Source organism: Dermacentor albipictus, chromosome 4 (genome assembly GCF_038994185.2).
Source record: "Dermacentor albipictus isolate Rhodes 1998 colony chromosome 4, USDA_Dalb.pri_finalv2, whole genome shotgun sequence".
Classification (NCBI taxonomy): domain Eukaryota; kingdom Metazoa; phylum Arthropoda; class Arachnida; order Ixodida; family Ixodidae; genus Dermacentor; species Dermacentor albipictus.
In genome coordinates this window covers 112,838,854-112,861,634 of record NC_091824.1, presented here as the reverse complement: position 1 = coordinate 112,861,634, position 22,781 = coordinate 112,838,854, and the positions used below count along the sequence as shown (strand labels likewise).

At 48.0% G+C, this 22,781-nt stretch overlaps 1 protein-coding gene and 1 long non-coding RNA gene across 2 annotated transcripts in view; one reads left to right on the top strand and one right to left on the bottom strand.

Annotated features, from left to right (window-relative positions):
• Window positions 1–13,138, bottom strand: part of LOC139059266 (monocarboxylate transporter 13-like) — a 79,860-nt gene extending 66,722 nt beyond the window's left edge. Inside the window, exon 1 of the mRNA XM_070537454.1 lies at window positions 12,713–13,138. The gene's annotated coding sequence lies outside the window, so the exon portion shown is untranslated. The remainder of the gene's footprint in view (window positions 1–12,712) is intronic.
• The window catches only part of LOC139059268 (uncharacterized), a 380,230-nt gene that overhangs the window by 84,872 nt on the left and 272,577 nt on the right, over window positions 1–22,781 (top strand). The window lies entirely within an intron of this gene.

Below are 22,781 nucleotides of genomic sequence, written 5' to 3'. Positions count from 1 at the left end.
GCAGTTACACTGACGCCATCTCTTCTTTACAAATGGCAACAACAAGAGTGATGGACTGGTTTCAGAATAATGTAGTTCATATAAATGCGTCCAAAACCCAACTAATCTGTTTCTACAACCCTGTCAAGAAAGTTACCCTATCCTCCCCGTTATATTTGCACACATCACATTGCAATCCCTGTTCGTGTGCCCCTGTGCAATCCGCTTGTTCAATTAAATACCTTGGTGTCTTTTTTGACAGTGATTTATCCTGGAATTCTCATTTCACGTATATTTGTCAAAAACTTCGCGCAGTGTCTTGTGTTTTATATAACATAAAATTTTACATGCCATTGTCTGTCCGAAAGCTTGTAGTACATGCCTTATGCTACAGTGTAATCCGGTATGGGATATCTACATATGGTCATGGCGCTCAACATTTGGTGAGCCGGGTCAACTCCGTCCTTCGTGGCATTCTGAAGCATGTTGCTTATGATGTCTCCCCCAAATCTGATGTGTTCAAAACTTTGTCTTTACCTGATTTCAATTCTTTGCTGCTTGAAACTGTTATCTTAAAACATTTTTGGTTAAGTCAGTATAAAATTCCTTATGTGCCTGTCCGTTCCCTGAGACCAAAGAATCCTTACATTACACCCCGCTGTAAGACGAGATATGGTCGAAGACTTCGTAACTACTATGTCCCAGCAATGTTTAATCTACTTCCTCAAAGCGTACAAGATGTGAAAACAAAATATGGTCTTAGAAAGGCTCTTAGACACATGAACGCATGATTGGAAGCCTGTCATGTGAGTGTATGTGTGTTTTTTTTTCACTATTGTTTAATAACGAATTACTGATGGCTCTGTCGCTGTCTGCCAGGCACTGCCGTTCAAGCCCACTGTGGCTTTGGCAGGCCCGATTCTTGCACTGTATATTTCTCAAGTCATCAATAAAGTATTATTATTATTATTATTATTATTATATATATACATATATATATATATATATATATATATATATATATATATATATATATATATATATATATATATATAGACGACTAAATGCGCTAACTTAGACATGCAAGCCTTTTAGCCTTTCAATTCTACGCATTAGCATTTTCCACCAGGAAAATTCCACTCCAGTTTCCTTCGCAGCTTTCGTAATTGACAGCGAGTTACAGCTTGGGCCCCAATCAAAAGCTCATATATCGACACACGCTCGGAAGCATGAGGCTAGAGGTCCGAACGCAACTTTCTCGCGGGGCGCATGCCACGTATATGGTTTTATCGAAGAAGCCCCCGTTCGATTCAGACAGCATGGTCCAGTTCTACACACGTCAGCTGGCAAGGATTCTGAGAGACGAGCGAAAACCGACAAGGCGACTTGAGGGAACACCCGCGAGACGATAAGATTGTTGCCTTCTAACCCCAAGATGGGGGTTGCGCCGCGCATTCGAGGCTGTCGTAAACCTCGTTCTTGCCTCATTTCTCTCAGTCAGCGTTGCTTGTTTCGTTGCGTATTTTTTTTCTAAGGAAGCTAAATATGGCGAAATTAAGCGCGCTAGTATATGGCACGTGGGCTGCGCGAGCAGTCGTCCACGCTTTAGCACGATATGCGCGAAACGTTCGCGTGAGACCCGGAGACCACACGCATCAACGATAAAAATAAAGTTACACTATCACTCTAAACATTTTTACACTCTTAAGGGTGTTTTAAGGGTGTTTTTGTCGCGCGGTAGCACTCTTACCGTCAGAGCCCTAAAAAATTTATAGAGGACAACAGCGGATCTCTGACGAGGTGTGCGATGACAAAAGACGTAGTTGAAAACTATGTAATCATTCTGACAGCCTTGGGCGCGCAGAAATATCCGACAAGAGAATTTCACAGGGAGAGATAGGAAATTCTCCTGTCGGATATTTATATGTGCTCAAGGCTGTCAGAATGATTACATAGTTTTCAACTACGTCTTTTGTTATCCCACGTCTCGTTAGAGCTCCGCTGTCGTCCTCTATAAATGTTTGTAAGGCCCTAACGATAAGGGTGTTAAAGAGCGACAAGATAACACCCTTAAGGGTGTAAAAAACTTTAGAGTGTAGTCAGCCGACAGTCGCATTTACGGAAAGGTGACCTTTCCTTGGGGTACACGTGGTCAAGATATGTGTAAAGAGAGACCCGCGGTAGATAAGCGAACGAGAGTGTGGCTGGTCGTAATGCAATAAGACGACAAGCGGGGCAGCGGGGCTTTGAGATGGCCGTAGATATACTGGGGAAGCTTTCCAGCAATGCAAATGACTGTCAGCGGCAGGTTCTTGCATCCCGACAGGAGAGACAACGGTCGCGTTCGACCTACCACCAACGAGTGCTCCTATACAGTCCTTACTGCACTATATGCCATGAACTCCTTGCGGCGAAAGGTACGCGTCATGTCAGCCAATCGGAAAAAAAGAACGAGACGAAAGGGTCCTCCGTCGTGCACCCCTGAGCACATCGCGCTCCTCGCTAAGCTGGCCAAACAAAATCCCGGCAGAAAAATTCCAAGCCGTATTGTGGGTGAGCCCTGTTCGCTTCTGTGGAACACGTAAGCGGCTCTCGTTACTAATTAGCTGACACAAACGCTAGCCTTCGCTGCATTGCACTGTGGTGATGAGATTGACTATAGATTACATTTCAGCCAACGGTGTTCGGCGCCCGCGTATGGTACTGCCGACCTTTGTTAAACATATATAAGCAATTGTTTCCAATGCAGCTTCGTGCTACATTATAGAGTGCTTCTGATGAACGTATCTGGTTAATGTATGCTTTTGCAGTTATCTCTTAAATTCGTTACCCCGCCAAGTACGGTTAGACTTCCGGTTAAGTCAACTGGTGGAGCTATGCCCCCTGACCTGGCTCTAGTCAGACCACAGAACAAATGTTCTTTACCTGCGAAATGTCTCTTTTTTTCTCACGAAGAATGCCAAATTTTAGGAGAGACGACTTTTCCATTTCATGCCAGCCTATACCTTACGAGAACCTAATAATGCCAGAGCTGTTGATTTGGACAATACATCCAACGCTCCCGTGCTCAAACGCTATTACTTACGCTTTCCTGAGGAAAACGAATTTTCAACCACGTCCACTACCCACCCCGAGGTGCAGTAACGCAGAAATATTAGCTAACGTAAGAAATATACTTGTGCGCAGGAGAAACACCACACAAAAAAGGCATAGTGTCCATCTGTCTCTATGGCGTCTTGTGCACGCAACATGTTTATTTCTGAAAATCCTCAACTATAGCTCAATGCCAAGTCGTTTTGTAATTTACCAACTATAGCTTGACGTTTACTGTCCGTTCCATTCGGACCAGAGCGTGCGCACAACGCTCATGTCAGCAAGGGAAGGCAAAACGCTCTCCTGCCTCCGCCACCGAGCCGACTGATTGGAGCATTGACGGTGCCTCCACTTCGCTTCGTCGTTTTTGCAGCCAAACAGACTCCGCGTCTCTGCAGGCCCTCTAAGCCTCCACGTGTGAGCCGCGCATGAGCAGCCGATGGCGGGTCAGCATGATGGCGGCGCTTACGGCGCGGACGGCGGGACTCGAGCATCCGTACAATCGCTATCGCAGAAAAAAAAAGCATATAGATTCCGAAGCCTCGAGTTTAGGTCAGCGCTAAGCTTTGTCACCGGCGCTCATTCCCGTGCAGGTTGACGTGCACCAACAGTCCCTGACAGTCATTCCCGTTGACCGGCACTCGCTGTTGTTCATACTCACGTCCCGTCGCAGGACCGCTTAACGTAACGTGCCAACTCTTATCGCACAAAAGGTAATGCTCAAGATTGCTCTTCGCTTGAATCCGACTTGCACAGCTCAACACGTGCCCCTACGAACTGTTTAATTGATCTAATAAGTGACGGTTCAGGTTATACGTAACATGAGCTGTAAAGTGAGTTCACTTTGATTTTGTAGAGACAGGGCAAACGTGCTCGACTCAAGAGCGCGATAACTGCCCACAGTGGAGTTGAACGAGAAACGAGAACTTGCTTCCACACAAAGCTGCTGCCTGACATGCGCTCCCACTGCAGCCAACATTTATTCCGTAACTCTAGAAAGCTTACCACTGATTATGTGCTATTGCGGATATGCGACGCACGTCCGACAAGGTATTGAACTTGTTGCCTTTCCTTTGCAAGAGTCGGAGCAAATGTTGGAGCTTGAAGGAGGCGCCGGATTCTCTTTTCCGGCTTATCTGTAAAAGTGCTGGAAATACTGCGATCAGAAAGAACACAAGGCTGTTCCCAAAGCTCAGGGATCTGGCTGTTCGGATACAAGTGAAGTCCCACACGACTCGCACAGGTCGGCTTACTCACTAACCGGTACACTGACTGATACTCGCTCAACATTCTGCCGTGAGTGTCAACGTGGGTGAGCACCAGGGAGCTTTAATAGGCGTGAGTATGAACAGTAGCGAGTGCCGGTGATTGTGAGTGACTGTCAGCGAGTGTAGGTGGACGTCAGTAAGCACGGAAGGAAGTGAAGTGCCGGTGAGTGGGAGTGCACCGTGAGTGTGAATGAAGTACCCAACCTTCAAAGATTATTGTGAGTGAGTACGTGTGAGTATCGACTTATACTGCCGACATTTTCTCATTAGTGAAACGCCGCAAACACACCATTCCCGTACATGGATACCTTACGTATTATTATTTGTCGCTCTCTTGGAGATTGCTAAGCCCTAACATCATCAGTAGCAGCATAATCCCTTTGTTGCACGTAGTCAGCAGCGACGGTTTTGGCAGTCTGGTGAAGCATCGTAGCTTCTTCAAGGAAGAAGGCAGCCATTACTTAGGCAAGTCTACTTGAATGTATAGCATGCACATATAAATGTACATTTTTTAATATAGGTTAAAAGATGCACGGCCCTATTTCTGCGTTGGTATGAGTGTTACATGATGTTTGAGTCATACACGCGACTTAAATATACAAAAATAACAATATGTACATGTAGACTTTCATGCTTAAATACACATGTTACATCTGAAAACCAATAAAGAGTACATAATAAAATTACGTATTAAACGGGAAGATGTTATATACGCCCACGCTTTCTTAATAGAAAAAAAAAGATCGAAAAACGACGGAAGCTATCTCATTTCGCACATCTTCACATACGCTATGTACCGTCTCACATGTTTAAAACCCTCATCAGGTGTCGTATAAGAGATACCGTTGGCAGGAGCCAAAGTTCCGTCAGGTAGCCTTGCCCCTGTCCTGGACGAAAAAAAGTCTCTCTCTCTCGAAACGTTGGTTCCGGCCCGAGAGAAATCTTTTGTTGAACCACTGTTCATTCAAGTCTCCACGTCCTGGCAATCTTTTTTTTGCATGCAGTAAATTGTGAACCATGTACTCGTTTTTTTTTTTCTTTCTGGGCCGCCGCGCGTTTCTCTTTCTTGTGCGCTGTTTTTCGACGGTTTGGCTTTGCAACGACAACATTTGTGCGAAAACATTTGCTTTTCGCAACTCGCGCCCGCTGCTTCTTCGGCGAGATGCGCTGACAACCCGATACTGTAGTCAGCACAGAGGTTGGCGGTATCGCAAAAGGAGCTCTCAAACGCGGAAACCCTGGCGCTTTTATCGAGGATACGAACGAGTGGGTCTGCTATGCTGCCGTTATCGCGAATCGTGCCTGCAGAGGTCGAGAATCGGACACGCGCTCAGCGAAGGAGCCTTTCCTGCTATCGATCCCTGCTTGCGAGACCGTTATCGGCACTGTCCTCGGGTCAAGCGTCGTGGTCGCATCCCAGCCGGACCGCTCGTCCATCCGTTTGGCACGACGTAAGACCCGTATCGAGAGGCCTCAAGAGCCGTTGCAGCCTGAGATCGAGGGTTTGCAACTGCCGCAGAAAACCTCGTCGAATAGAAGGGCACAAACTTTGCTAAATATTGCTTTGAAGATTTCAACAAAGTTCAATTATTTTATGATCTTGCGTTATGCGAAGGAACCTTCTATAATTGCGACGTTTGTCTCGGTGTATTTCTGCAGAGTGACCTGAGATACCATCAACGAATATAAATGCCACTGTGTTTGTGGTGTGTGTGTGCGCGGGGGGGGGGTGGAAGGAGAGGATTCTGGACGCTTCAATTACTGTTCGCGCTAAGCCATCATGAGACGTACAAAAACATTCGCCGTCCGCAATGCTAAGATTGCAAAAATCTAAATTGTCCCGATGACAGAAACAGTGACCGAGATCCTCGTGAGTATGACCGATGGGCATAGCACTGAGGTGTCGTAGTCAAATTAGCGAGATCATGTTCGCCTCATCGTAAAACACGAGCGGCGGCAATCGAGACCGCATTGCCGCCGGTGGTTGTTTCTGCCGAAGACGGCTCCATATATACGCTTAACTCGTAATCTCCGATTGCCTTGAATATTGTGGTTCTCGATAAATGTCCATATTCCTTCTGGACGCTTTTCTTGAAGATATGAAAGCCGAATTTTACAGCGAAGCTGTGTATGGCTAGGGTTCCATGCATTTTCGTTCTCCGTGAACAGAAAATATCATGAATGGCTCATGCCCCCGTAAGGCAGTGACCACAATCACTCAGCAAAGTGAAGCGGACAGTGCTTAAATTCTTCCTAAACACGCATACAACATACAGAACAGCATGTCGAAAACTCAGTGGCTCATACTCTCGTGAGCCCCGTGAGAAGGTAGGCAGACCCAAAGATTGGTAGCCAATCTCCGAAAGCAGCATCAGTCTTCGAACTTGTGACGGGGAGGTGATACCCAGGGTCGCCGTCATTCGGGTCCTGTGCATGTATGTCGAATTCAACGGCGGGAACGGAAGCGCTCTCTGCAAGATCATCGCAAAGACGGACAACGCTTTCCGCCTCGTTCGCAGAATTGCAAACCGACACCGAGGCATGAAGGAAAACAATCTCCTCAGGATGATCAACGCCTTCGTATTATGTCACTTTACGTGCGCAATTTCTATGCACAACTGGCTCAGAGCGGTGCGAGACAAGCTTAAGTTATGGAGTTTTACGTGCCAAAAGCACTTTCTGATTATGAGGCGCGCCGTAGTGGGGGAATCCAGAAATTTTGATCACCAGGACTTCTTTAACGTGCACCTAAATCTAAGTACACGGGTGTTTTCGTATTTCGCCCCCATCGAAATGCGGCCGCCGTGGCCGGGATTAGATTCCGCAACCTCGTGCTTAGCAGCCCAACACCATAGCCACTAAGCAACCACAGCGGGTCGAGCCAAGCTCAACGCTGTCATCCGCAGAGTAGTCAGAAGGGCTCTCGGCCTACCCATCAGGATCCATACCGAGGATCTCCTCAAGCTTGGGATACATGACACCGCCGAGGAGACTGCCGAAGCCCACGAACGCGCGCAACTAACTCGCCTGACCACCGCACCGGCAGGTAAACGCATTCTACAAGATATGGGTTACCCACTGCAGGATTCCCCATGGTCAGTACCCCGATCCCTAGGCGCATCCGAGACAAGTTAGAAGTGGCCCCCGTGCTCCGAAACGTCCATACCGTCCACAACGTGGGCAGACGCAAGGCCAGAGCAGCAGCGATCCTGAAATAGATCAAGCAACAAAGCATCAGAGCAAGCTTCGTCGATGCCGGCGGAGTACAGCGATGGGAAGACCGTTGCCGTCGTCGTGGTCGACTCCAGCGGCAAGATATCCAGTAGCGCCTCGATTCGCACTTCAGACCCCGAATTCGCCGAGCAAGCCGTGATCGCCTTTGTCCTGCTGGATGGTCGTGGGTTCGAGATCTATAGAGATTCCGAAACGGCAGTTAGGGCTTTTCAGAAGGGTTGCATCACCGAGCAAGCTTCTCGCCTTCTTAGTGTCTCGAGTCCGTATGCGCTCACGCATCATTTGATTCACTGGTTTCCCGCTCACGTAGGGTCGGTCGAGGGTGCTCCTCCGAACCTTCTCCCGAGGCTGCGCGCGACCTCACCGAAGGCGCTTCCTCTGTAAGGACCGCCGATTTTCCCCTCCCCCCAAGGGGCTCAGGGACACTCCCGCTACTCACAACGAGGTTATGAAATTCTTCCACAAGTCTATAAGGTTCTTACCACTCCCTCACTCCAAGTTGAACAGGGCGCAAGCCGTTTCTCTTAGACTGGTAAAGACCGGCGCATATCCGTGCCTGGCCGTTCTACGCGGTTTACGCCGACGTATATTGCGACGGCACTTGCCCGTCCTGCGGGCAGACCTCTACTTCAGCACACGTGCTCTGGGAGTTCGGGTCGAGATACCCCAAGTTCAGCCAGGAGAAGTGGGTCTGCGTAGCCCTGTTCTGCACAAGCAAATTCTGGCTGTCCGGCATACCCGCGACCGGGCCAGTGCATGGGTTAGACCAGCCGGCCTCGACGTGGGACTAGCTGGGTGTGCAACGAGTCCGCGTCCTCGCCGGACGTCCAATAAAGTTCTTTCAGTTATGTCCCCGTGAGTAATGGCTCATACACCCGTAAGCAAGCCGAAACTGCAATGACTCACAGTCCCGTAAGGTTCGTGATTGCCCACTTTGCGTGAATTAGTTGCGATAACACTACCCCTGTTATCGCTGTCGGTTATTTCGATGTGGATGTGTCGGTACCGAAAAGGGAGCGGTTTAAGCGTTCCGTGTTGTAGACATATTCATTGCAATGCCACACCAATCCGGCCCGACCGACCACCCAGCGGCGTACGTGCATCGATTTGACATGAAAGAATATGATTGCAGTTGTGACTGAGATAATGACCACTGATCAAGACAATAAATGAGTGTGCGTACCTTTCGTAGCGATGACCACCCAACAATACAATGAGTTCGTACCTTTGTTCAAAATTATGTGTTGCCTCCGTGTCGTGTGCTAAACAGCTTAGCTGGTCAACCACCTTCCCAGAGTGGAATGGCTCATGATTTTTAAAGCTGCGTATACCCACTTCTAGCGAATCCATTAAAAAAAAATTTTTTTTATCGGCGTGAACTGCCGACATACTGCCCTGAGTAGGGAGCAAGCGGTGAGGTCTGCATGGTACGCTACTTGGTACGACAAAGGATGCTGCGTAGCCAAGCGATTTCGTCAAGAGGAAGCATCGTCACGGCATCGTATAAAGACAGAATTTGCCAATACTGTGCTTTGTGCAGTTAGACGGGAAATATCAAACAATGTCCGTGGTCGCGCCCACACTGCCGCAAGGAAAAGGACGTTCTTCTTGCAGAAGAACTCGCAGAAGAAATAACTTACGCATGCGTCCCTGCAAAACGTTCCTTTTCCAGAGCTCTTATAGCCCGCAAGAAAGCTTCTCGTCTCCTTGGAGTCCTCCGAGGCACTGATTTGCTGGACGTGTGGTTAAATGCCCCAAAGTCATTTGAACGGGTGCAAAGGCGACGCATTTGCGGCAGGCTAAGCCTACCGGCAGGCTAAGCCCACCGATTGCACACTCCTCCAGATAAGGCCTCCGCTTTTTCTATCATTAAAGGGGTATTGACATATTTTCTTACTATTCTTTTTTTTCTTTAGATATAGGTTCTAGACCTCTAAACCCTAAAACAGTGATAAACCTCCGAGTGCCGCCAGTAATTTATATAATACCTTATCTTCAGCCATATTTGGTTTCGTTTTCCCAGAAGGAGATTCTGTTGTGACCTCACGACACCGTAAGTGGACACGTGGCAGCAGAACGTGGGAGCAACGTCACGTGGAGCAACGTCACGTGGGAGCGACGTTTCTACACTCGTTCCAGCTCGCTCGGTCGTCTCGTGTGCTGCTACTCTTTGTGATGGCCGATGTAGCAGCATAGCGGACGACGGAGCGAATGTCAAAACGTCTCAATGTCCAGCTCCGACGTGACCACATGCTGCATCGCGACGTCGCAACACGGCAGAAATGAAACCGAAACTGGCTGCAGAAAAGTTATTACATAAAACTGTCCAAGGTGCGCTGAGGTTTGCGTGTATATTTTGCTGGTGTTGGGAGGTGCCGGACTTTCATTTAAAGCTAGAAGGCTCGAAAAGATAGTGCCAGTACCCCTTTAAGCTTCCTTTTGTACCTGCATTTTTGTTACGGTTCACAAGCACCCACACCACAGAGCAAACGGAAAAAACGAGTAGTCAAGGACCGTTATTGACGTAAAAGGTTAGTGATAATTATAATTAAATGGAAGTAGTTCAGGCGTTAGCATCAGGGAAGCAGGCATGGACCAAAGCTTCTCAAGAAACCAATTCGCAAAACAATTGAGTGTTATAAGTCTGCTTAAAAGGGCCAATGACGGTTCCTAATATTCCTTTGAGAGTCTTTGAGTCGATACAAATCGCATCCACTTGAGGTTAATAAGAAGATCGCTCTTCGGGGCACGCATAGCACCTTAGCAATGAATGCTACGCATTTCCTCACAAACCAGTACAGGCTCATGCAGTACAGGGGCACATTTACCTGAGTCGCATACGAGCAACCATAGGTAAATGCTCACTGTTCAGAAATTAGATAATATCCACTTTCGGTATTCGAAAGTCCTCTTTCTTGAATTTTCGCATTTGATTCTGTCTGGAAATATTCTTATTTGAACCGCTGTATAGTAAAACCAACAGTAATTTCCTTCATCACAGTGTCTTGAGAATGGTCGAATATAAATGGTAGCATGGGAAGAGATAAGATTGTTCACCGGGTAGGCTCAGTACATTCTCAGCTTTCTTCAGCGAAAGGCATAGGATGGACGACTGTGTACAAGTTAAAAAAAAGAAAGAAAAAGGAAAAGAACTGCAGACTTTTCTGAACACAAAGAAACTGACCGGTATATCTTATAGCCAGCTCTGTACTTGATTTCTCATCCATATTTAACATATTGCGAGGGTCAACGTTCTGTCCCCACTTCACGTACTACATCGCCTCAATAAAGCGTAAAAGAGAACTCGCGTCACGGACTACAAGATATCAATGCACCAAGTATTCTCACATTATTCTTCAGTCACTTGATCGAAAGAGGTGCGTTCTCTACTCTACCTCGCAAGTCGTTGGCAGCACTGTGGAAAATAACTGAAATACTCCTTAGCCAATCGCAAGGCCGAACGCCCCTTGAGATGTGTTTAGCCGCACCGCGTCTTCTGCTGACTGCCACAGTAATGCCCGGTATACAACGTGCACATGCAAAGGTACTAATATGTCACGTATCGCTGTAAAGTATCATCCACCAAGCCAAAATAAAGCTCTCTAATCCGGCCAATAATCAGACAGTTACGCCAGTAACTATATCCTGCTGCGCAAGGATATTACCTGTGTACGCCTCCTATACCTTCGGTAGTACTGGAAACGACTTGTGAGATGTAGTATAGGCGACAACCTTGTCGCGGCGATTAAAATTTTATTGCTACTTCAGTGGGAATACTGCTTAGTATTAAGGCTACGATACGTTATCGGCGTTGAATAAGGACAATTCTTTGTTGAGTGGTTATTGCGAAGTGTGTACTGAACATAGAGTTTGCGCAAGTATTTATCACTTATCAGTTAGCGACCTCCAGTCATTCCTTTGAAATGTAGTGTCATGACTTGCGGGAACATAGGCGTAAATACCGATTTGTTTTCTCTTCGCTTCCCTCAATTCTTGATAAGACGAGTGCTGGTTTTTGCTGCAGTATGATATCGTAACAGGAAATTCCCCCTTCCATTCCCTTCATTTACTGTTTTGATAAATGCAGCAAAACTTTTTCTCTTCGTCATCGAATGAGAAAGGAGAGAGAGAGAGAGACAAAAGGGGAGGAAAGACAGGGAGGTTAGCCAGTGCAAGTACCGGCTGGCTACCCTGTGCTGGGGAGAGGGGTAAAGGGAATGAAAGGAGAAAGAAGAAAAAAAAACTGAAAAACATTCACACAGTAACGCGATGCCACGCGCTACAACATTCAAAGACGGTCGCACAATTCACAAGCCCTTGAAATCTTCAGCAAAGCCCATAATGCTTTGAGTGACAAAACCCGTCTGGGCCAGTGTCCTAGAACTTTTTTCTTCTGTGAAGGGACGATTGTCCAGTTTTTCGAGCGCGGTCACGAGCAGTTTTCTTGACACATTTTAAAACGGTAGTCACAACATATAGAAATGAACATAACTGATATTATCCTGGGAATTTTAGCCCCAGGTTTGTTTCCTCCTAGGCTATCTTTCTGCTGGCAGTTTAGCCGGCTTGTTTCAGGAGAGAAGCCCACTAGGAAAAATCAGCATGTTTGCTTGTTGTCGCGCATTGGCTAACGCGCACGGTCTTCCTGTCAACGATGAACAAGTATTAAAAATAAAGTCAGGGAGTGAAGTACTATGCAAGCCCAAAGCAGGTTTACTGTTCACACGGGTGCATTGTTGGAAAAGTATGTTTACAGGAACACTTCGCCCGCGAAAGGCGTCAGAGGTGGCTGTTGTTGCTTTCCTGCGCTTGGGCAAGCACTGAAATCTCCGCGTTTCACCAAGCTCTTTTTTTTTTCACTCGCCTCACCGGGGCTTTGTATATTAGATTTAAAACAAAAGGAAACAAACTCGCCAGCAGAAAACGAGAAAGAAAAAGAAAGTATAGCGTTGGTGCCCGGACCGCGAGGCATGCCCGTGGAACTGTCTTCGTCGCCGGGAATCTTGGCGCGGCCTCAACTTCACTTCTAGAGAGCGTGCTGTCACTTCGCAAGAAAGAGAAAAGAAAGCGTGTGGCAACCTCCTGCGGTTGGTGGCTGTTTGCATTTGCCGAGACCACTCGACGTGTGTAGCGCTTACCTCGATGCCGATAAGCCCGGCTGTTGCCTCCGGGTCTGCGACGCACGGTGCCGAAGCAGCCGGGAACTTCCGGTGATGTTAAGCAGCGGGTGCGACGGAAACTTCGCCCGGTCGTCCGCCGCGGCGAACACGGCAGAAAAAAAAAATATATCCCAGCTTGGCCTGTGCAGGTGACGGCAGTCAATTGCGTACAACTCCACGCTAAGCTTCGTAAAGAGGAGAGAGATAGAAAGCGACAAAAAAAAATTAATGGGGAACACCACACGGAGTAAGCGAACGATGTACGCCTCGCAGGAGAAGAGGCAACGAGTTCGGACTCTTCGCTTCTCATGCACGCTGGGGATAAGGCTCAGCCACGCGCTCGCACGCACGGTCCGGCAGCGGAGACCTTCGCGAGGTCTTGGAGCGCAGCTCGCCGCCGACGGATGGCGATGCTTGTCCAGGGCCCGGCCGACGCTTGGCCGCACGCGCCCTGCCGTGGCGGTCCCCGAAAGCTGTCGTCACGTGCGCGAGGCCGGCGGAGTCGCGTGACGCGCCGGCGCGAGGCGCGAAGCCGCGGCGTTTTGCACCGCCGCGCGCGCGCGCGCGCTGTTAAACCAGTCTACGATGCAGTGACGGAGTGAGAAGGACTTGAAAACTCCTTGTCAGGCTTCCCTTGTGACACTTTGGTTCCTTCGGTCTTTGATGGTGCACGAAAGGTTCGAGGGAGAGTAGGCCGTGTCCGTCAGTGGCGAAAGAATCGTGAAGAACGTAAAGCGCGCGGACATCTCGGCCTGTTTTCTGTAACAAATTCTTACGACAAGACTGTTTGTAGGGGCTGACGTCAACGAATTTGAATGTAGGACATATTACTAAAGAAGGTTACGGCCAGCTTCAGATGGCGCCTACGAACGAAAAGCTTTCTGAACTCGGGTCTCAGTAACGGGAATAGACGCCAAGCAAAAAATGAAATAAATAATATGCTCGAAAAGTTGATCAAGTTATTACGACGAGCGTCTGTTAAAGATCAGGCCCGAAAAACTCTACCTTGTATTCATAACTGTAACCTTACTGCTAAACTAAATTAACGAATTTCAAGGAGTCCGAATGTATGCCGAGGAACAATTTAGTAGTTAGGCTTTTGTGATGTGACATAATAACTGGGGTAGCGCAACTGGCAGGCCCCACTCACTACGGCAGCAATCACTCCCGCAATAACCAAAGCTGATGCATGTCAAAATTTCAACCACGAAAAGGAAACAATCTGCAACCTGGTGCGTGTTTTCCTTTATATTTCCTTGGCAGACAACTGGACGAAAGAACGGAATGAGATGAAGCTTCTTGTGTGTTTACCACTAATCGCCTATTCAAGAATGAAATATAAAAATGAGCTATGCAAGTGAAATTAGAATAGGTGAAATAATGACAAATAACTTGCAGGCTCCTGGTGTCTACAAGTAGAGATTGTTATGCATGGAATATTGTCATATTATTCATGGTGCCCACATACTTGGTTTCACTTTCTTTCTCTCCTATGCTTCTATTAAAAGAAAATCATTATCATGCTCAATTTTGAACATCTGTATGTCAATTAGGTTACCTTATTTATATCTTGTGTCCTCAATGTCTCAAAAAACAGTGGCAGAAAATATCGATTGTGATTGTCAAAGTCAGCGGTAGTTTTCTTGTGTAACCTGCTGATATTCTCATACCAACCGTGAATCACAAAAACCTTGTGGGCACATCAACAAGGCACCTGAAGTGGCAATGTCGCGGCCAACAATACTTCAGAGTGACATCGCGACACATGTACTTTGTAATTACTGCCCGCCAGTTGAAACAGCCGTCGGTCTTTGCCTGAGCGGCCGTTATATCTTAAGAACGTAATCATCATGCTTTCGATGCGAAAGCGCCCAAATGGCCCGTTGAGCGAAAAAGCCGGCGTCTGTCGTCTGTAGCAGCGAAATTGCAGGCAAATTCCCATTGGATGTTCACTACCGCACCTCTACGGAGCAGAGCGGGCGAAAGGGAACGCCTGTAGCCCCCTTGGCGCGTGCCAGGTTCGGTGAGAGGGGAGAATGCGTCGCCGCGACGCCACGTCACGCTCGCTCTCGTTCTCGGAAGCCTGGGGAGGCATTCTGTAGGAGTCCACCTAGCGGACTGTCCATTTCGGCCGCTGCTGGTTGGCTAGGGCCGCTCGTCTCCTCTTCGCTTGTACAGCTGCATACAATCAGCAGCGGCCGAAATGGACAGTCCACTAGGTCTACTCTTACAGAATACCCCCCCCCCCCCCAATCCCTGTGTTATTGGTGCGTTCCGTTTCCGCGCAAAGCTCTTGCCTGCGTTCTAAGTAAGTCTCGGTAAGGCCAACTCAAAACGCGCCAAGCGTCTCAATGCGCTCGCTTGCCGTCGAAGGGGTCATAAATCGAAGGACCACTAAGCGGCGTTCAAATGCACATTAATGGTTTCGCATTGACAACTTATAAAGAAGTGCTTAGGTGTTCTAGGGCATTACTTATTATGCGAAGCATATTACGAGGGCTCAACCCAGCTCCTCAGGCGCGGCGGTGACCATGAAATCACGTGACACCGTGACGTCACGACAGAGGAGAAGTGGCTTTGGCTCAACTCTTGCAAGACGGGCTGGGTGGGAATCGAACCAGGGTCTCCGGAGTGTGGGACGGAGACGCTACCACTGAGCCACGAGTACAACGCTTCAAAGCGGTACAAAAGCGCCTCTAGTGAATGCGGTGTTGCCTTAGAAACGCGCTGTTTCTAAGGCGTGCGTCTCTTGCTCAGGCGCACATTTCGTTGCCGCGCCGAACGCTGCTTTGCTCGACGCTCACCGCGTCCAATGCGGGGCGCGTAGTCGCTGCCCTGTAGCCCATTGTCTTACACCCCTTGGCGGGTCGACGGGAACGCTGTCGCGTTCCACTCTTGAAGGCGAAGAAGTAATGAGTTGTTTCTTCGTCTAGCCGAACCAAATATAGCCAAGCAACAGCAGTTCACCAGGCTAAACAGTGGTTCAACAACTAAAATAAAGGCTAGTATGCTTCGCATCCTGGGCTTAACCTTACCTAAGCCACAGCCATTTTTTATTATGCATTCAATTTATACTAAAGGGCCGTGCCATTATAGTGGTAAATTCATAAGTAAATTCTTATTTGGAATGTGCCTCCCGTCGACGATTGATTAGGCGTTATAACTTCCAAGCAAACAAACGACAGTTTAAATTTCCTCTGGTTACGTTGCATACTTATGATCGGCCATCCGTTCTCTCTTTGAGGGTCGGGGAAAAAAAATGGCTGTGGCTTAGCTAAGGTTAAGCCCAGGATGCGAAGCATACTAGCCTTTATTTTAGTTGTTGAACCACTGTTTAGCCTGGTGAACTGCTGTTGCTTGGCTATATTTGGTTCGGCTAGACGAAGAAACAACTCATACGTTACTCTGCTTCGCCTTCAAGAGTGGAACGCGACAGCGTTCCCGTCGACCCGCCAAGGGGTGTAAGACAGTGGGCTACGGCGCAGCGACTACGCGCCCCGCATTGGACGCGGTGAGCGTCGAGCAACGCAGCGTTCGGCGCGGCAACGAAATGTGCGCCTGAGCAGGCAACGCATGCCTGAGCCTTAGAAACAGCTCGTTTCTAAGGCAACACCGCATTCACTAGAGGCGCTTTTGCACCGCTTTGAAGCATCGTACTCGTGGCTCAGTGGTAGCGTCTCCGTCTCACACACCGGAGACCCTGGTTCGATTCCCACCCAGCCCATCTAGCAAGAGTTGAGCCAAAGCCACCTAGAAACAAGCGCAGCTGCTTATATACCGCCGCGACGCCGCGAGCGACGGCGCGAGTTGGAGCCCCGTTTCTCCTGTCGTGACGTCACGGTGTCACGTGGTATTGAAGGCGACACCGCCGCGCCTGAGGAGCTGGGTTGAGCTCTCGTAATATGCTTCGCATAAAAGAAAGGATCACAGTGCTGTGGGTCTCTTTTCACTTATCTTTCCATCGTGCGCAGGTTCACGTGCCCGTTACGAACCCAATAAGAATTCTTGATAGAAGGCCGCTGTCGCTGGTGATACTCTTGGGCGCGTGTCTAATTGGAATATCCGAAGTACGGGTAATGCGTGCACTTGTAGAGGTTTCTTGATTAAATTTATTTGTATTTTATTTCGCAATACTGCAGGCCACACTGGCTCAAGCAGGAGATATGAGAGTCAGGGAAAATTGCTTAGAGATTTAGATCAGTTGGAAGATTTAGGGATTGGTATTAGTCTCATATTAATTGACTCAGGCGTGTGCATCGACGTTCGCGACACTTGTGATATCGATCCAACAAATGGGGCCCAAAATACTAATTCTACATTATTGTAGTGTTGTGTATGGCACTTTCTCGGAATTTTTATGTTCGCTTTTTTTTTCGCACGGATTACATTGCACTTGTGTTCTATCTTGTGAACTTGGATTGTGAACTAATAGCTTTCGTGTAACCACTTATGAGCTACTGGCAGGAACGTATTTATATGCTATTGCATTGATGTAGCGTTGTTATCCCAAGGGTGTTCATATTTTCACTGCTCATCGGAACAGAGGAGTAGCAGGCGCCTCTAGAAGGCGCCACGATATCCTTACGTACATATATTTTTTTTTAAATATAAGTCCCATCACTATTGTCTGCCGACTCCGGCAAACTGCATGGAAGTTCCTCACGACAAAGCCTGTGGGTTAGTCACCGAGGACATTTTTTCACTGATCGCCTTGGTCATTATCGCTTCGTTACTCTCGACACGCCAAAAGCCAAGGTGCGCACTGCATTTGTCTCATCGCTTGCTACTCCGTCCTACACAGCTTTGCCGCCTTGCTCCGTTAAAAGCGTCCTCCCACTTCCGCGCTTATCGCGACCACGGTAAGAGAGTAAACAACAGTCTAATCTTGTTTCTAGCGGCAGAGCACTTACTTGCATGCATGCTCGCGCTCGGGCGCACGTAGCTGGCGCTTTCCTCGACTGAACTCGGCAGTGTGGCCACCGCTGATGGTTCGCGACAAGTGTTTTCACCTTGCAATTGCAACAGGAAAAAACAATGGAAGGACGATAGCAGGTCGAACCCACATGCACGGTGGAGCACGCTTTTTTTCTCTCAACACTTTCCTGTTTAGTGAGCTTTCTTTCGCAGTGTTGTGTTCATCTGTTACAAACAGCTGTTTCGTTGCGTCGTGACTACGATATAACGAATAGATTAAGTTCGTGTAGTCGGTGGCTCCCATCAAACTTCATTCAAGTCGGTGCCAGTCAAGCTCGAGCGTAATAGAAATTGTTAATTCATTCCACTGCTTCAAAACACTGTAGCACACTGTCTTTCTTAGGCACCCGTTCACAAGCGTCCCGGCGGCTGTGACCTACTACTATCGGGCGATTCTACATCGAATTCATGAATACTTTGAATTATCGACAGTAGGCGGACAAAGGAAACTTCAGGACGAGGCTAACATTTCTACAAGGAGAATTGTGTTCCTCAAGAAACTGACGAAGAGAGCCTTGTGACAAATTGTTAGCAGAAAGTTGCCGACTTGAAGCGATGAGCTGCGGGCGAACAAGGAAAACTGCAAGATGGCTCCAACGTTTTGCCGGTGGAGCTTTGTTTCTCGAAGGCACTGAAGAATAAAGCTCTGGCAACACGGACAACAGAAACGTGGATAATTGAAGCAATCAGCAATAAACGAACAAGAGAAACTTAACTGTAGCCGGCAATTCCAGAAGGGGTATTGTCATCAGGTCCCTGACGAACAGAGCCCTGTGACAAAATGACTAACAGGAAAGTGAAAAATTGAAGCAATCATCAGTGGGCGAACAGGGAAAGTTTCAGGCTTCAGCCAACATTTCCACAAGAGCAATTGACTTAGTCACGGCTCTGAAAAAGAGCACCGTCTGACAAATGGCTGACAAGAACGTGCCGACTTGAAGATATCAACAGCAGCCGAACAAGGGAAGCTGATGGCTGGAGCCAACGCTTTAACTCGGAGACTTGCCATTGTCAGGGCCCTGACAAACAGTATCATGTGACAAAATGGTTTACAGGAGCGCGAAGAATTAAAGTGAGCAGCAGTGGGAGGACAAGGGAACTTTCAAGCTGCCGCCAAGAGAGACAGAACAAAGGGGAAAAGCAGAGCGCGTTAGCACAATCTCTTAGGCCAGTTGGTGCACGATGAAATTTAAAAAGGGGGTACCAGCAAAACACAAACGGCACGGACGGACGCTGGTCCGTCCGTGTCCGTCCGTGTCCGTCCGTGTCCGTCCGTGTCTAATGCCTTTTCCTTGTGTACGCGTCTTTTATGTTTCGCTGGTTCCCCTTTTTCCAAGAAAAGCAGAGTTTCCCCAGAGGGGGTGATCTGGTTTCCTACTCTAGGCTGGGGAGAGAAGGCTAGGAGAGAGCCCTGACAAACAGGCGCCTTTGACAAATGTTAAGCAGGAATGTGGTGACTTGAATTGACCAACACAGGGCAAGCAGGGAAGCTTCGGGTGGGAGCCAACGTCTGAGGTTTCTGACGAACACTGGTGCTTTTGTCGAAACGTTGCCTCTCGCTACACAACATATCAGCGAGACAGCAACAGCGAGAGTTTCTCTCGCTGTTGCTGTGCAATGTGATGGCAGGTATACACGATATGGCAGTATCGTCTGACAAAAAGAGGCGCGTGGTCGGTCATCTGGCAGCGAGGCGAGATAGTGGAGAGGTGTGCGAGAATTGTGCCTGATGTGTGCTCTACGCGCTTCAATAACAATGTGAATCTTCGCTGGGCAGTCATGCGCAACTACAATGGTTTCGGATGTTGATGTACATCGTGGCAGCCTTAGGCTAACCCTAAGCACTTAGGCCTAAGCACTTTCGAGTGTACGGATGTTACTTCTGCATGTATTGGTCAGCACTGCCAAGCTGTACCTCATATACGCGAGAAACACCGTCCGCTGCAATTGGATCATCATGTGTATTGAAGGACCCCAGGCTTTCCCTCCAAGAAACTTGAAAAGATGCGAGATGGCTGTCATGCGCTTCTTTAGCTAGGCTACATGGCGACTCCAACAGAGGTCACGGTCGATCATTAACCCTAAAAGTCTTTGTGTCCTTACTTAAGAGATATTTTGTCCATCGATGCTTATGGCGTACTAAGTCACTGGCTTCCGGCTAAATTCCACCAATACACATTTTTCTGGAGGAACCCTGAAGCCTTGTTCCCTAAGGTACGTCGATATAAACGTCGCAGATTTGTGCAGCCTTGCAAGCACTTCAGTACGTGCCACACCAGATGCCCAGACGCAGATGTAATCGGCATAGATTATCAACTTCACCACAATCGGTAGACATTCTGTGAGACCAATGAGCACAAGGTTGAAGACTATATGGCTCAACACGCCATCCTTCAGTACTCCATGGTGTGCATGGTGTTGAGAAGTTGGGGCGTATTCGGTGTCCACAAAGAGAGACCGCTTATGTATATAAGTGCGTGTCCAATGATAGAGTCAACTACCGAGGTCAACCATTTCCGAAGCCTTTGATATAGCCTCATGCGGAACATTGCCATATGCTCCTTTGATGTCAAGGAACATGGTGACAGATAATCCCTTACACGCCTTTTGATGTTGAACGTAGGTAACCAAATCGATGACGTTGTCAGTGGAAAGTTGGTTACGTTGTCTTGGTAAACTTCATAATGTTCAAGGTCGCATTCAAGTCTGGCGAGGATCATTCGTTCAATCACGTTCCCAATGTAACTAACCAGCGCGATTGGGCGGTATGAAGTAACCTCTAGAGGAGATGGTATCAGCCCGTCAGCCTTTATGACAGAGTGAGGATATCATAACGGCTGACGGGCTACAGAGGAGACGATTCCTGTATCCCTATTACACATCTTACCACTCGAAAGGAGAAAATACAAAACAAGGAAACTTTGCCTCTCCGCTTTTTTGTGTGGCTTTTTGTACAAGCGATCATGGGCTGTCAGAAAATTCCATGGTGGCTTGCCTCCCAACCGCAAATAATCTGTGCAAGTGTAATCTGCGTAAGTTGACTTTACTGCATGACAGTTATTTAGCGCTGTGGCGGAGCTGCGCAGTTTTTGGTAGGGGCGTTCTGTTTTGTCTTCAATGTAAGTTTGTGCCACTATACACAAGTCGATAATGAACGAGAAATACAAAAAGATTTGATGCATTATTCCTCGCGCAATAAAATGTTAACGGTGATGAGCTAAATTTCTCACTTGTCTTTACAAGTGGTGCAGGTCAATTTGTTTCTTTCTTATCACGATATCTGCAATAGTGCTAGAAGCATCGTTCATTTTGGCATTGTTTTACTCAGGTAATCATTCTCTGAATTCAAAATCTTATGCTGGGGCAATTTGTCTTTAAGGTGTGCAATTTCTGTCAGTAAGTTTGACTGCATTTGCACTAATTTCGTGCTGATCACATAAAAGCATAGCTCAATTGCACCTTTCAGGTGAAAGTAGTAAATAAAAGATCAAAAAGTCACTAAAGATCGCGGTACTCCTTAATGCGAAATTTGAGCGCCGCTCTAAACGAGTTTTCATTTTGTGATATATTGAGGCCAAGAAATTGAGAGAGACATGTAGCGGAGTCGGCAATCATCGAAAACCTGGTCTGCGGGTCAAGCGTATCGGCTTTTATACATGACTCGTTGAAGGTTCTAATGTAATCACTGCTGCCGCGTGGCTTCCAGAAAGTACTACACAATTCGCGTCGCGCACACGATGAGATTGCAAAACAATCACAAATCATGACACTCGAAACAAACGCGAACGAGACCAATCCAAGCAAACTGAACAAGCACAAGGACAGCTGGCGCGAACGACAGCTGAAGCGAGCAGACGATAGTACGAAACGAGCGGTCCAGCTAAGACCAGGTACGATTATGCATCGAGCGGTTGTGCGAATCCGCATGACACCGGTTTCCCTACCGCACTCGAAGAGGACGCTCTTATTGGTCTCCGCCGTTCGCGGCTCGCATCTTTGATCTCCCGCTCCGCGTTCGCTCTTTCATCCTTTGCTACGCCCTCGACACCAGCGCTCGCCGCAAGAATGGGCGCCTGAGAGCTGCGCTCTCAAATAGCCTTGCAATATAGCACATTCCCGCACGGGTGTCTGCGTCAGCAGGCGTTTGGTGCGTTGCGACACCACGTACCCGAGGACACGAAGGTTGGACCATCCCGTTTCTAACCGTGCGTGGCTTAGCGGTGTCCGGGGACAAGGGATCTTGGGGGTTGAGCCGATGCCGGGTGTGTTTGGACATTTACGGCCCCTCGGCGGAGGCAACACAACTCTTTGGTCTCGGCTTCATGTAGTCGAGGGTTGCAATGTGGGCTTGTTTGTGTGTGTCCCTTTGTGTCTGTGAGCGCTGTGTGTGTCCCTTTGTGTCTTCTCGTGTCCCGTCTTTGAATCGCGCTACCATACTCCCCTTGAAGATTCATGTAGACGGCACCCCCGGACTGGCCCACCCGGGAGAAATCGGTAGTTGCCTTTTGCTGTCCCCCTCTTCAATCTGCGTCTTTCTCTCTCCCTTTCAGTATTTCCTGTCTTCTTTCTTCTATTTACTCCCGACTTTCCTGGCAGCGAGGGTTAACGTTGTGTGGATGGCCAACCTTGAGTACTCCAGATTGGCTTGGCTTGTCTTACTCGTAGGATCTGCTCCGTAGGATCGGCTGCCAAACTCCTGATCCCTCTAATATGGCTTCTAGTAAACAGCTTTCCTTTGATCGCCCTCTCAATAGCGGGCGCACCGATGCAACCTTCCAGTTCTTTTTGAAAAACAATGAGGAACACTTTCCTAAGTACCATGTAATCCACAGTGAAGGACACAACAGCGTGCGTAAATTCTCCCCTTTCTCGGTGGCGAAATGCCTCGCAAACTGGGTAGGACCTGGCTACAAAGCCACAAAGATGTCCAATGGAGACCTGCTCCTTGAATTGAAGGACAAAACTCAATATGAGAAAATGAAAAACTTAAAATGCATTGGCGATGTGGCAGTTACTGAGTCGGTACGTCGAACCATGAACACGAGCCATAGAGTAATCTCGGAAGACGACTTCT